A 15,734-nucleotide genomic window follows, 5' to 3' on the forward strand; every position below is an offset into this window, starting at 1 on the left:
AATTTTTATTTTGCAATTATCAACTACCCCCTCTGTAAACAAATATAAAAGTATTTATATTACTAAAGTAGTGATCTAAATGCTCTTCTATTAGTAAACTGAGGGAGTATCATCTACACACTTTACTTGCTTGCAAATAACAAGTCCAAGTGGATTGACATCCCTCTTGCCCATGTTGGGTGCAAGTGTTTGTTTCTTTGTGTGAAGTCACTAAATATGGGGACTGGTTGTTACTCCTATTGGTTCTATAAACCTTGGTTCTCTACTTAGGGAAATACTTACCTATATTGTGTTGCATCACCCATTCCTCTTCACGGAAAACCCAACACAGTTCACAAGTATCAGGAAGGATTTCTAGCGCTGTTGCGTGGGAGTATCACCAACCTACTATCAAGTAACTTCACACAAATTATTATTCGCTTGGTCTTCTTTTATTTTCTGTTTTATTTAGCTTGCTTCGTAAAAATCAAAGATAAACAATATTTAACTTTGCTAGTTGCTAGTTTACTTGTTTGCTTGTTACGTTTGTTAGTTGCTTGCTTGAAGTCATTATCATGTCTGATTTTATCATTGAAAAGGATGATGGAGGTAATACCCCAAGAGAGGAAACTCCCCCACAACAAGATGTAAAACCATTTTGTTGCGAGGAAGGGGAACGTCATAGGGAAAAGAATTATCCAATAGTTCTTTAGTTGTACAAGTAGTTTCTCTTGCAAGGATACACCAATCCTTAAAAGAACTAAATGTTACGTCGATTCTATTTCCACTCTTGTTATTAAACTTTAAAGGATAGTTATGCATACTCATCCTACTTTGAAAAGTCTTTTCTTTGAGTTTCCTGTCATAAAATAGCCTAGGACTAAGCAGATGGCCACTCTTATCCTTATGCATGAATTTGACTATAACATGAGCCTTGAACATACTATGATAGATGAAATTTTATATAATGAGGACTATATGATGAGGCATGTGTTCCAAGATAACTATACTTTGATGAAAATACTAAGAAAGAAGTTCCTCTTATTCACATTATCCAACAAGTTTTCAATGTCATCAACAAACAATATTCTTGGATAGTAAGAGAATATACGGAAGGTTTTAAGGAAAGTAGTATAGATAATGCTTGATGATGTGTTTCCTATTGTCTTTGAAAAGCTTCACCATGAACACACATCCCAAGATATGAATGCTACCAAAGATGAAAACACTTGAATCATATGCATTATGCCTAGCTAGGGGCATAAAAAAATAGCGCTAGTTGGGAGGCAACCCAATAGTTATCTTAATTTTGTTTTGTTTGTTTTTTACTTTTTGGTTGTGTGTGAAAACATGATTGTTTCCTCTATAATGATTGTGTATTTATGTTTAAATTAGTATTTGTGCCAAGTAAAGGATTTGGGATGATTTGAATGATAGTAGAATTGATGCGGTGCAAAAATAGAAACTTTAGCGTCGAGTGTAGAATTTCTCTCATTTTACACGAACGTCTTTTGATCTGAATTTTTTACACTATCTTTTTATACAAACTCCTGAGGTAGCACTATGTTTTTAGAACGTTTTGGAGTTATACAAGTATGGTCCTTCTGTCACATCCCTGAAATCCCTAGTAGAGCTTAGCAAGTTTGAGCTCATGTATTCTTTCTTTGCATTCTAAGAAAATGAATTGAACCCAAGAAATAAGTGACATCAAAGCAAAACCCCAGCATAGTCTATATTCAAAAACAATCCAAAGTTGTGACAAATCAATAAACCCAAAATGGCCTCCATAAAAGTCCATCATTTTTTATAAATCTTGGAAAACACAATTTAGGATTGGTTTTCTTTTTAAAAATACTTTTGGCATTTTATTTCAAACTCAAAATCCACTGAATCAATTAATTAATTGATTTCAAATACTTCCTAGTTTTATAAAATGTTGAAAACTCCACATGGGGTTGGAAATATTCCAAATGACACCCCAGAGTTGTTAGCTATATTCTTTGAATTAGTTGGAGCCAAAACAAATAAAAACAAATGCCAGAAAGAAAATAAAAACAGAAAAAGGAAAAGAGAGAGAGAAACTAACCTGTGCTCACCTGCTGGCCCAGCAAACCAAGGGGGTTTCCCCTATCGTCTCCCTCCTCCTGCCAGAAGGCAGGGGAGAAGATGAGCACGTCACCGTGGCCAGGGGCGCCACCTCCTCCCTGCATGCCGGTCCCTCCTAGCCAGCGCGATGCCTCACCCCCGTGTCTTGTTTTTCTTCCTCCCCCGAGCCCCTCTCTCTCTCCCTTATCTCTCCCACTCTGCTCTTCTCCTCCCGCCATGGCCGAGCTCGGCTCGAGCTCACTGGCGCCTCCCTGACCCCTGCTAGGACTCCCCGAGCAGCCCATCCCGTTCGCCATGACGTGCCGCCACTCCCCGTTGAACGATTCGAGCCGAAGCCCCCTGTATCGCCGTCGCCATTGTCATCCTCACCGCTGGCCACCACACGACCTCGCCATCGATTCGCTCAAATCAGGCCGTCCCGAAGCTCGCCGTCTGCTCCAATCGAATCCCTGTGAGCCGTCGGACGCATTCCACCTCCCCTTGTCAATCTCCCCTTCCTCCAACCATGCTAGCTGCCGGAGCCGAAGCCCCTGCCGCCGGCCATGGTGTCGCCGTGGTTAGCAACCCCGAGAGCCATTGCCGAGCACCCAGGTGTGCTCAGTGAGCTCTCCTGAAGCCGTAGCCGTCCCAATCTCTTCCTCCCGTGCCTCCTAGGACTAGCCTCGCCGTGGCCAAGCTTCGGCAGCCGCTGTGGCTCGTCGCCGGGGCTACTCCGGCGACCTAGCCCCCCCCTTCGAGCCCCCTGCACGATGCGGTCGAGCCTGGGCTTCACCCCAGTGCCTTCATCGCATCTAACCGAGCCCCGTAGGCCGGTTTAGAGCATCTCCGGCGAGCCTCCGCCGCGCCCGTGGTCGCCGCCGGCCAGGCTCCGGTAGCCCCTGACGTGGTCAGTCATTAGCCAGTACTACCCCCCCCCCCCAGAGCCACTGACACAGGGCCCCAAGCGTGGGTCAAACCCTACTTAGTGCGGGTCAACGCGGGATTAAGCCCTGGGTCACTGACCAGTGGACCCCACTAGTCAGGCTTGACCTGGGACGGCTGCTGTTGACTGATGACGCCAGTCTGACGTTGCAGTGACGCAATAAAGCTTTTCTGATTTTAATTAATTATAGAAAATGCTGAAAACTTCTAAAAATCATATAAAATAATCTATAAGTCCAATGAAAATAATTTATCTATGAGAAAGGATCAGAAAAATCCAAAGAATCTGATTATGGCATTTGCATGCATGTTGGAAAAAGTTAACATCACCAAATAGGCAAAATGGTGTATATGATAAATTTCATATTTAGTTTGGAGATGGAATTTGATACTTATTTGAATTCCACTTCAATTGTTATGACCAAACATTGGTCAATGCAAATCAGTACCTCAAAATACTAACCCCATGCATGTTGGAACAATTTGTTATGAGCATCAGGTCGAATCAATTATAAGGGTACTTGGAAAAATACCGGCTTGAAGTGATGTTTGAATCCTAATTCAAACCAACTTCAACTTAAGAAATGATAGCCACATTAGCCCTGCACCTTTGGTTTCATGTCTTGAGCTTGCATCATAGTGTTGCATTTCCGTGAAGTAATTGTTGTTCTTTCTTGTTTGCCGGTGTTGTTCCCTCTCGGTAAACGATGTTTCCGACGATGTGATCGTTGACATTGATGAAGACTCATTATTATCTGAAGACGTGTCTGCCAAGCAAACCCCCTTGAGCATATTGATATAAACCCACTCTCTCGCTCCTGCTGTCTTTTACTGCATCAGGACAGACACGGTTCAACTGTACATGTTATCGGTAGTTGAACCCATTCCTCTACATGACCTGATTTTGTCACAGTAAATAGTTGAAACCACTTAGCATGAGTAGCAGCTACTTGAGCCTTGTTGTGCTTACTCATCCATGCTTGTTTACAATGCCTGCTATGCGTAGAGTCGTGTCGGGTCTGATCCATCTGAATGATGTATCGGAATGGTTGTGTTCATGTGCTACAGTGTGAGAGTAAAGGTGTGAATCTGATTTTGTAAAGGTGGCGATGAGAGGCCATGTAGGAGTACATGGCGGGTTGCCTCATTAGGACAGTCCTTAAGAACTGAGTTCTGTGTGTGTTATCCAGGACAAGATACTACCAGACATTGGGATACTTAATTGACCCTCTCGTCTTATTAATCGCCTAGATCTCTGTCGAGGAGTTGCAATTAGTTTCTGGTGTTTGTAGGAAAAGTGTTGGCGGCCCTGTTTAGCTCTGCCCGACGGGTTAGGCTTGACTATGGTAGATACACAGTGGCATGGTGTACCAAGTGGCACCCGGATGGTGGGCTTGGGAACCCTGCGCACATCGTTTTGGTCCGTAGAGGAAACCTCGACCGGACTTCCTTGCGGGTTCAGTCTCAAATAAGCGATAAACCTGGACTAGGGTCTTGTGTGGTTAACGGTTGTGGCCGACACCCACGCCAGTGCTTCCGCTTGAAGGTTGCCGAGATGCATGACGTGCACATGGTGATAAGTGGTGGGAGCAGGTGTGAAGATGTATACCCCTACAGGGTAATTTAATCTGTTCGAATAGCCGCGTCCTCAGATATGGACTACTTGGAAACATTTCGTGGTACATAGACAATTTAAATGGATACTCTAAAACATGCAAGATAAGTGTGAGTTCTATGGAAGGCCTTCTCGTAGGGAGACGAGAGTGGATCCATAGTGGTGTATTGAATTGGTGAATATGTGGACTCGTGTGCGCTATCCCACCTCAAAGAAAGAACTTGTAGTCGTATTACAGGTTAGCCAAGAGTCAAAGCTGGCTTGCTGCAATCAAACCCCACAATCCTTTAATTGAAATATGATGCATATGTAGATAGTTCTGATGTAAGACTTGCTGAGTACCTTTGTACTCACGATTGCTTTATTTATGTTTGTGCAGATAAGACTTAGAATCATCAAAAGGTTCTACACGATGTGTTCGATGTTGACCGGAATAGCTTGGGAATCCCAGACAGAGGTCTGGCTCCTTTGGTAGGGTCGTAGTAGCTTTTCAGGCTCTTCCAGCCACTTTTAGTAGATGTCTGTACCCAACCATGATTTGCTTCCGCTTGTTGTTTGTATGACTTGAGTGTCGGGTCACGAGACCCCTGTTTGTAATATCATACTATGTCGACTCTTATGAGTCTTTAATAAATGCTTGAGTCATAGAGTTATGTTGTGATGCCATGTTGTATCTACACATATCGTGCATAATGTGTGTATGTTTGAAATGCATTATATGTGTGGGATTTGACACCTAGTTGTTTGCCTTTAGTAGTACTCTTTATAGGGAAATGCCTCTTTGTGTTTCCATCGGGCCTTCGTAGCTTGCTACTGCTCGGAACACATTGATTGACTGGCATGTATCCTTCTTTGCTGCTGTGTCTGTCCCCTCGGGGAAATGTCACGCGGTGTAATGGAGTCCTTGTAGCTTGCTACGACTCGTCTACACACGCTGATGACCGACACCTGCTTTGCTGGGTTATGTATGCCTGTCCCTGTACGGATGTACCGCTTGGGTTTATAACTAGTCATTTCGACCCGAGTTCTTGTCGCTTGAACGCTAGCGACACATTCCTATACGTGAACCAAAATACGCAAACGGTCCTGGCCAAGGTAAGGTGGCGGCCGTGGAGTTTACCGTGCGTGAGGCCGCAAAGTGATGTGATGTGTTACAGGCTCGGTTCTTATGACCTAGGATCGGGGTCCCGACAGCTTTGGTATCAGAGCTTGAGTGCCTGTAGGATAACCAAGCCAAACTGGTCGATGTTGAGTCTAGCAACTCTTTAGTTATATAAGGGAATTGTTTGTGGAAGGCCACGTAAGGCTCTTTTACTCCTTTCCTTGTGTCATTCTTATTCTGAGTCACCCTCTTCTTAATTCTACGGGGTTTAAGAATTAGGCTTTCTCATTTATTCATTAGGATGACGAATTACTATGCTGGAGACTTATAGAAAAGTTGTTGTCTTCCTGGATGAATGTCTCCATAAGAATTCAATTGTTATGTTGTTAGTTTTCTTGCAGGTTGCCTCATATTTCATGCCCGTACAGCCGTTATGATGTCCGAGTTTTCCAAAGTTCCCAAATAGTCTGATGCGATTGCAAATTCCTTCCTCTCTTCCCAATGTCTTTTTGCCGGACAAAGCACACTAATAATTGTCTTGAGGTACTCTATTACCTCGATGTTTTGTTGAAGTATTAGGAAAACATGTTACTCTGAAAACTACTCAATAGTCTAGATGTGTGCTATGCCTTCCAGTGCGATAATTCTGGCCATCATTTCAGAAAAACATCTCCTGATGTTATTTAGTTTTTAGGTATTCTATTTTGGGTCTTTAAATCCAAGGATCATTCTTCTCATCTTTGTTGATAGTGTTGCTAGTTCCTTTAGAATGATTAGTAACCTTGTTGTAGTTCCCAAGGTTCATGGTATATCATTCTTCCAACACCATGAATCATCTTTGGCAGAAGTTCTCCGTGAATTAAAGATCATAACAAGAGTGCTCGTGATGAGTTCTCTACTCCATATTGCGATTCTGCCTACTCCGCTCTTCTGCATGGGTTATCTGGAAGAATTATGTTGAACTCGTTCGAAATTCTAATCCATGCATCCATAACTCAAGAAATCATGTGCTCTTGAGTTGGCCCTATCTAGTTGTATTTTGACCTTCATCATTGAGAGGTTAGTCAAGAGTAGTTGTGCATTCCTGTTATCAATGTCTTTTATTCCTGTGGTTTGTCAAGTTGTTCTATTCTCAAATGACTGGGAGAAGCAAACTCCAGTATCACATCCATTTCTTGGATTGGGACAAAGTAGTTGTATTTCGCAGATCGAAATGCTAACCCAGCTGTTGTTCTGTTCTATCTTGGAGTATTATCTTCTTTTGTCAAGAATATTGTGAGAATTGCACCATCTCTTATGAGATCTTGATGTAGTGATACTTTTCGCTATCATTGTTCATTCCTCGGTTTTCGTGTTGGTTGTAACCGGAATATCGACAAGTGATCCATGATGTGTGAAATGAATACTCCTAGCAATGTTATTGCTTGGTAGTTAATGGACAATAAATTCACTCTTATGGTGATGGTGATTGAATCGTCATCCTAAGATTTAGTGTGCTACCTAGTCCATGTTTCATGATGCACTTTTCGATCAATGAGTTAGGATTTTGTCAATCCCTCGTTCTATTGATCACATCATCTTGCCCTGAAAAGCGAGATTGTTCCCGAGCTTAATAATATATCGGTGGTTCGTAATTTTCCGAATATCTTCTCGGAAGTATTACCAGGTTGTTTCCTGACTATTATGATAGAGCTCGTCATCAAGTTGGTTTCTCTATAAGCCATCTTCTCCAAGAATCCGTGTTGGATACCCCGAGCTAGTTGGTTAAGCTAAACAACAACTTGGAGAGTTGGAAGTTAAACGCTTTGACTAAACTTAGCTCATTTAAAAAGGATATTTTTCCTGTTGTGTGAGTCTGAAGAAGATGTTATTGTCATCAGCTGATTCGTGTGATCAATTGTTGCATATATTATCTTGTTCAATTTTGATTTGAGTATGGGCTATTGTCAAATCAAACCCAAAACCAAAGATTTAGTAACAGTGTCTTACTCATGGATTTCTCTCAGCATACACCCTTATATTCTTTGATCTGACCAATGCTATTATCTTGCTCACATAGTTGTGGAAATCCACTTACATGGGTATCTTGATGAATTGTTGTTGAGACCATCGGCAACATTCTCATTTGTTCCATGATCTATGTTGGACATTAAGCTAGTGCTGGAAACTTTGTAGACATTGTCTTCGTGTCTCGTGCACGAGGTATATGTTAGGTGTAAGAATTGAATTCCTCTAATTCATGTGCATCTGATGCAAGTTGTCGTCGTGAATCCGAGAAAAGTTAACTTGTTATCTTTGGAATCATCTCAAGTGAGTCATGCACGTGCGAAGTATTCTATGGTCTGAGAGATTAGCTACCTCGATTCCATATGTATCTCCTAGCACACCAAGCCACCGATTGATTTGTTCAAGGAAAAGAAGGTAAGTGCCATTCCCGAAGGTACCAGATGGACTTGCACATGGCTTCATTATCCGCAATAATGGTTCCCATCCAGAACTCGGTAGTGTTTTGTTGTAAGACTTTTCATGTGGTCATCATTGTCTTGGGCAGCGTGTTCACATCTGTCTTGCAATCCAGCTCATGTTTTGGAGTTGGCTTTTGTAGTTCATTTCCTGAGAATCTTGCAACGTTATCCCGTCGATTTGTGTTGCAAACCATATTTTCGGACATGCTGAGTCTGAAGCATCGTGTCACCAACCGGAGTTGAATCTCAGGCAGTTATAATGGTTGGAACTTTCCCAAGAATTATAATATTGGTCTCTATGTAACCCGGTAAAGTGGTGAAATGGCTAACACACCTAGCCGGAAGACTTGATATTATAATATCTTGCATCAGCAATCTTAGACATCTTCCGTGTGGGTTTTGTATGACCTATTTTATAAGTTGTTCCTCATGGATCCCCTTTGAGCCCGAAGTCTGACCTATATTTGATGTGCTAGATATAAAGCATGACCTATAATTGGGTTGTGCTAGTACATCAAGGAGAACATTAGAAGCGGAGTGCTAAATGTCTCTCGGTCGATCAACCATATTTCGTTCCCTTGGCACAGTTAAGGTGAAATCTGAGAAAGTGTTGTCTTCCTTTGCATCTGCATCCTCCATCATTGTTCATCATGGTAGTATGTTGTGTCACCAGGATCCTTGGCACGGATGTTGGTAAACTTTGATGAATATGGAAATGCTCAAGTTCTTGGGAGCACGCTCAGACACTAGGTTATATCCTCGGTAATACTTGGGATGTGCCTTCCGTTCGCCGAGTTGTTCTATAACCCTAGTTTCTTTCCAACCTGAGTATGCCATTCTTTCAAATTCCTTCAAACAATCACTTGTGAATTTCCTTACATTGGTATGAAGAGTTTCAATGATATTTGGATCAAAAGTAATTCTTTTTGCCACTCAAAGGAATACCTCTATGAGTCATCTTCTAAGGTGCCCCGTTGTGGTATGAAGGGCAACTTAATCCTCGCTACTTTGAAACCTCGCCACCATCTGTTTTAAGCCTGGATTTGTTGCCTACCAATTGAACCTCTGTCATATGTCTCATTTTCTCATCCGTGTTTTGGTGTTGTGTCTCAGCTCAAGGGACGTTCCTATGTGTCATTCTATGAGTTGATCTTGAGTTGCTCGATCTTTGAGGATGTCAAATCTTGTAGAGTCTTCCCATTCTTTTGTCGTCGAGCTAGATGAAGACCTCAAAGGCAAAGATGTCAAGATCAATATGATGCGATGATTCAATATCCCCGAGAGGAGCAAATGGATCGTGAAGATTGTGATAGTGTAGTGTCCCCTCTCCCTCTTCCTGACTACGCTTGAATCTCGGGACGAGATTCTTGTTTACTGTGGGTGAGTTGTCACATCCCTGAAATCCCTAGTAGAGCTTAGCAAGTTTGAGCTCATGTATTCTTTCTTTGCATTCTAAGAAAATGAATTGAACCCAAGAAAGAAGTGAAATCAAAGCAAAACCCCAAAATAGTCTATATTCAAAAACAATCCAAAGTTGTGACAAATCAATAAACCCAAAATGGCCTCCATAAAAGTCCATCATTTTTGATAAATCATGGAAAACACAATTTAGGATTTGTTTTCTTTCTAAAAATACTTTTGGCATTTTGTTTTAAACTCAAAAGCCACTAAAATCAATTAATTAATTGATTTCAAATACTTCCTAGTTTTATAAAATGTTGAAAACTTCACATGGGGTTGGAAATATTCCAAATGACACCCCAGAGTTGTTAGCTATCTTCTTTGAATTAGTTGGAGCCAAAACAAATAAAAACAAATGCCAGAAAGAAAATAAAAACAGAAAAAGGAAAAGAGAGAGAGAAACTAACCTGTGCTCACCTGCTGGCCCAGCCCACCAAGGGGGTTTCCCCTGTCGTCTCCCTCCTCCTGCCAGAAGGCAGGGGAGAAGATGAGCACGTCGCCGTGGCCAGGGGCGCCACCTCCTCCCTGCTACCTGTCCCTCCTAGCCAGCGCGATGCCTCACCCCCGTGTCTTGTTTTTCTTCCTCCCCGGAGCCCCTCTTTCTCTCTCTCCCTTATCTCTCCCCCTCCCGCCATGTCTGAGCTTGGCTCGAGCTCACTGGCGCCTCCCTGACCCCTGCTAGGACTCCCCAAGCAGCCCATCCACTTCGCCATGACGTGCCGCCCCTCCCCGTCGAATGATTCGAGCCGAATCCCCCTGTATCGTCGCCGCCATCGTCATCCTCACCGCCGGCCACCGGACGACCTCGCCGTCGATTCGCTCGACTAAGGCTGTCCCCGAGCTCGCCGTCTGCTCCAATCGAATCCCTGTGAGCCACCGGACGCATTCCCCCTCCCCTTGTCGATCTCCCCTTCCTCCAACCATGCTAGCTGTCGTAGCCAAAGCCCAAGCCCCTGCCGCCGGCCATGGTGTCGCCGTGGTTAGCAACCCCGAGAGCCACTGCCGAGCACCCCGGCGTGCTCAGTGAGCTCTCCTGAAGCTGTAGCCGTCCCAATCTGTTCCTTCCGTGCCTCCTAGCACTAGCCTCGCCGTGGCCGAGCTTCGGCAGCCACCGTGGCTCGTCGTCGGGGCTACTCCGGCGACCTAGCCCCCCCTTCGAGCCCCCTGCACGATGCGGTCGAGCCTGGGCTTCACCCCAGTGCCTTCAGCGCATCTAACCGAGCCCCGTAGGCCGGTTTAGAGCATCTCCGGTGAGCCTCCGCCGCGCCCGTGGTCGCCGGCGGCCAGGCTCCGGTAGCCCCTGACGTGGTCAGTCATTAGCCAGTACTAACTCCCCCCCAGAGCCACCGACACAGGGGCCCACGCGTGGGTCAAACTCCACTTAGTGCGGGTCAACGCGGGATTAAGCCCTGGGTCACTGACCAGTGGACCCCACTGGTCAGGCTTGACATGGGACGGCTGCTGTTGACTGATGACGCCAGTCTGACGTCGCAGTGACGCAATAAAGCTTTTCTGATTATAATTAATTCTAGAAAATGCTGAAAACTTCTAAAACTCATATAAAATAATCTGTAAGTCCAATGAAAATAATTTATCTATGAAAAAGGATCAGAAAAATCCAAAAATCTCATTATGGCATTTGCATGCATGTTGGAAAAAGTTAACATCACCAAATAGGCAAAATGGTGTATAGGATAAATGTCATATTTAGTTTGGAGATGGAATTTTATACTTATTTGAATTCCACTTCAATTGTTATGACCAAACATTGGTCAATGCAAATCAGTACCTCAAAATACTAACCCCATGCATGTTGGAACAATTTGTTATGAGCATCAGGTCAAATCAATTATAAGGGTACTTGGAAAAATACCGGCTTGAAGTGATATTTGAATCCTAATTCAAACCAACTTCAACTTAAGAAATGATAGCCACATTAGTCCTGCCACCTTTCATTTCATGTCTTGAGCTTGCATCATAGTGTTGCACTTCCGTGAAGTAATTGTTGTTCTTTCTTGTTTGCCGGTATTGTTCCCTCTCGGTAAACGATGTTTCCGACGATGTGATCGTTGACATTGATGAAGACTCATTATTATCTTCAGACGTGTCAGCCAAGCAAACCCCCTTGAGCATATTGATATAAACCCACTCTCTCGCTCCTGCTCTCTTTTACTGCATCAGGACAGACACGATTCAACTGTACATGTTATCGGTAGTTGAACCCATTCCTCTGCATGATCTGATTTTGTCACAGTAAATAGTTGAACCCACTTAGCATGAGTAGCAATTGCTTGAGCCTTGTTGTGCTTACTCATCCATGCTTGTTTACAATGCCTGCTATGCTTAGAGTCGTGTCAGGTCTGATCCATCTGAATGATGTATCAGAATGGTTGTGTTCATGTGCTATAGTGTGAGAGTAAAGGTGTGAATCTGATTTGGTAAAGGTAGCGATGAGAGGCCATGTAGGAGTACATGGCAGGTTGTCTCATTGGGACCGTCCTTAAGAACCGAGTTCTGTGTGTGTTATCCAAGACAAGATACTACCACACATTGGGATAGTTAATTGACCCTCTCGTCTTATTAATCGCCTAGATCTCTGTCCAGGAGTTGCAATTAGTTTCTGGTGTTGGTTGGTAAAGTGTTGGCGGCCGTGTTTAGCTATGCCCGACGGGGTAGGCTTCACTGCGGTAGATACAAAGTGGCACGGTGTAGCAAGTGGCACCCGAATGGTGGGCTTGGGAACCCTGCGCACATCGTTTGGGGCCGTAGAGGAAACCTCGGCCGGACTTCCTTGCGGGTTCAGTCTCAAATAGGCGATAAACCTAGACTAGGGTGTTGGGTAGTTAACGGTCGTGGCCGACACCCATGCCAGTGCTTCCACTTGAAGGTTGCCGAGATGCATGACGTGCACATGGTGATAAGTGGTGGGAGCATGTGTGAAGAAGTATACCCCTGCAGGGTGATTTAATCTGTTCGAATAGCCGCGTCCTCGGATATGGACTACTTGGAAACATTTCGTGGTACATAGACAATTTAAATGGATACTCTAAAACATGAAAGATAAGTGTGAGTGCTATGGAAGGCCTTCTCGTAGGGAGACGAGAGTGGATCCATAGTGGTGTATTGAATTGGTGAATATGTGGACTCGTGTGCACTATCCCACCTCAAAGAAAGAGCTTGTAGTCATAGTACAGGTTAGCCAAGAGTCAAAGCTGGCTTGCTGCAATCAAACCCCACAATCCTTTCATTGAAACATGATGCATATGTAGATAGTTCTGATGTAAGACTTGCTAAGTACCTTTGTACTCACGGTTGCTTTATTTAGGTTTTTGCAGAGAAGACTTAGACTCATTAAAAGGTTCTACGCGATGTGTTCGTTGTTGACCGGAATAGCTTGGGAATCCCAGACAGAGGCCTGGCTCCTTTTGTAGGGTCGTAGTAGCTTTTCAGGCTCTTCCAGCCACTTTTAGTAGATGTCTGTACCTAGACATGATTTGCTTCCGCTTGTTGTTGGTATGCCTTGAGTGTCGGGTCACGAGACCCCTGTTTGTAATATCATACTATGACTCTTATGAGTCTTTAATAAATGCTTGAGTCATAGAGTTATGTTGTGATGCCATGTTGTATCTACACATATCGTGCATAATGTGTGTATGTTTGAAATGCATTATATGTGTGGGATTCGACACCTAGTGGTTTCCCTGTAGTAGTACTCTTCACAGGGAAATGCCTGTTTGTGTTTCCATCGGGTCTTGTTAGCTTGCTACTTCTCGGAACACACTAATTGACTGGCATGTATCCTTCTTTGCTGCTGTGTCTGTCCCCTCGGGGAAATGTCACGCGGTGTAATGGAGTCCTTGTAGCTTGCTACTACTCGTCTACACATGCTGATGACTGACACCTGCTTTGCTGGGTTATGTATGTCTGTCCCTGTACGGATGTACCACTTGGGTTTATAACTAGTCATGTTGACCCGGGTTCTTGTCGTTTGAACGCTAGCGACACATTCATATACGTGAGCCAAAAGACGCAAACGGTCCCGGCCAAGGTAAGGTGGCGGCCGTGGAGTTTACCGTGCGTGAGCCGCAAAGTGACGTGATGTGTTATAGTTTGGGTTCTTATGACCTAGGATCGGGGTCCCGACACCTTCATTATACCATTACAAACTATTCTGCTTTAGATAGGTTATGTATGTGCTTGCATAGTTTGCTTGTTTTGATGATGCCATGGATTGTATCGGGAGGTATAATTGAGGTAGAAGTTAGATTACACTACCTTATGAAATAATAAAATATGAATCATTTTATAGTTGTATCTAAATTATTTGATATGTTTATGATACCAATGGATCTCACAAAGTTTCTGTTCAGTTTTGTGTGGTGAAGTTTTCAAGTTTTGGGTGTTATCAATATGGAAGAAGGAATAAGGAGCGATAAGAGCTTAGCATTGGGGGTGCCCAAGGCACCCCAAGGTTATATTCCAGGAAGACTCAAGCGTCTAAGATTGGGGATGCCCCTGAAGCCATTTCCTCTTTCATATCAATACATCGGTCTGTCACATGGAGCTATATTTTTATTCATCACATGATATGAATTTTGCTTGGAGCATCATTTTCTTTATTTTTTTAATTTTGCGCAATCATTGTTCTCTTAATTCACCCGCTTGAGGGATACACAATATCACCATGATTTATTAGAATACTCTATGTGCTTCACTTATATTCTTTTGAGCTTAGCACATGCTCTAGTGCTTCAGTTATATCTTTAAAAGCACAGTGGCATATATATTTTAAATAAATAATTGCACTCCCTTTCTTCACTTATATTTGTTTGAGAGTTAATAAACAACAATGGTAATTTGCATGGGTTATAAGACTAGTCCAAAAATAATAGTTATTGAATGAGTGCATAATCAAAACCGCATGTAGCACATAAAAGGGAAATCATATTTAGTGATATTAATGTGGTAATGTGAAAAATCATGAGTGCATGCTCATTGGTTAATATAAGTACCATGAATTAGAGGTTTCTAACTTGTTGTTCATTCAAATATTCTTATGGCATGGTGATGATGTGTGAGCATACTTACTCCTCGTTAAAATCATTGTGTTATCTATGCCGGGGGTGCACGATGTTAACTCCTACCAACCACTTCCCAAGGGACATGCGAGTAGTGCTTTGATTCAAGAGAGCTAATAAAATCTTACAATAAGTATCTGAGCTCTTTATGACTAATGTGAATCCATGGATATATGCACTCTCACCTCCCCATATTTATTAGCCTCTTCGATACCGTGCATTGCCCATTCTCACCTCGAGGATTGGAGCAAACCTTCACCGACGCATCCAAAACCTGTGACATGATAAAGTCTGTTACACATAAACCTCATTATATCTTCCTCAAAACAGTCACCATACCTATCTATAATGGCATTTCCATAGCCATTCCGAGAAATATTGCCATGCAAATTCCATTGTCACATCATATGACTTCTACCTCCATTGTCTATTACTTTGCATGATCGTAAGATAGCTAGCATGATATTTCAATGGCTTGTCCATTTTTGATATCTTTTGGTACGCTAGATCATTGCACATCCTAGTACACTGCCAGATGCATTCATATAGAATCATACTACACTTTTTCATGATAAGCTGTAAGTAAATAAAAGTGTGATTATCATCATTATTAGGGCACTATCTCGGTGAGGAAAGGATGATGGAGACAATGATTACCACACAAGTTGTGAGGAGACTCTGGGCAAAAGATGAAAAAGAAAACAGAAAATAAAAAAGGAAAGAAAAAATAGAGAAAAACAAAAAAGAAAAATAAAAAAAGAAAAGAAAAAAAAGGAATAAATGTGAGAAAAGAAAGAAGGAACAATGTTACTACCTCTTTTTCCACACTTGTGCCTCAAAGTGGCACCATGTTCTTGATATAGCGAGTCTCATGTTTTGTCCCTTCCATATGCTAGTGGGAGTTTTTTGTTATAGAACTTGGCTTGTATATTATGATGACGGGCTTCCTCAAATGCCTGAAGTCTTCATCAACAAGCAAGTTGGATTCACATCTACTTAGATTCAGT

Source organism: Hordeum vulgare, chromosome 4H (genome assembly GCF_904849725.1).
Source record: "Hordeum vulgare subsp. vulgare chromosome 4H, MorexV3_pseudomolecules_assembly, whole genome shotgun sequence".
Classification (NCBI taxonomy): domain Eukaryota; kingdom Viridiplantae; phylum Streptophyta; class Magnoliopsida; order Poales; family Poaceae; genus Hordeum; species Hordeum vulgare.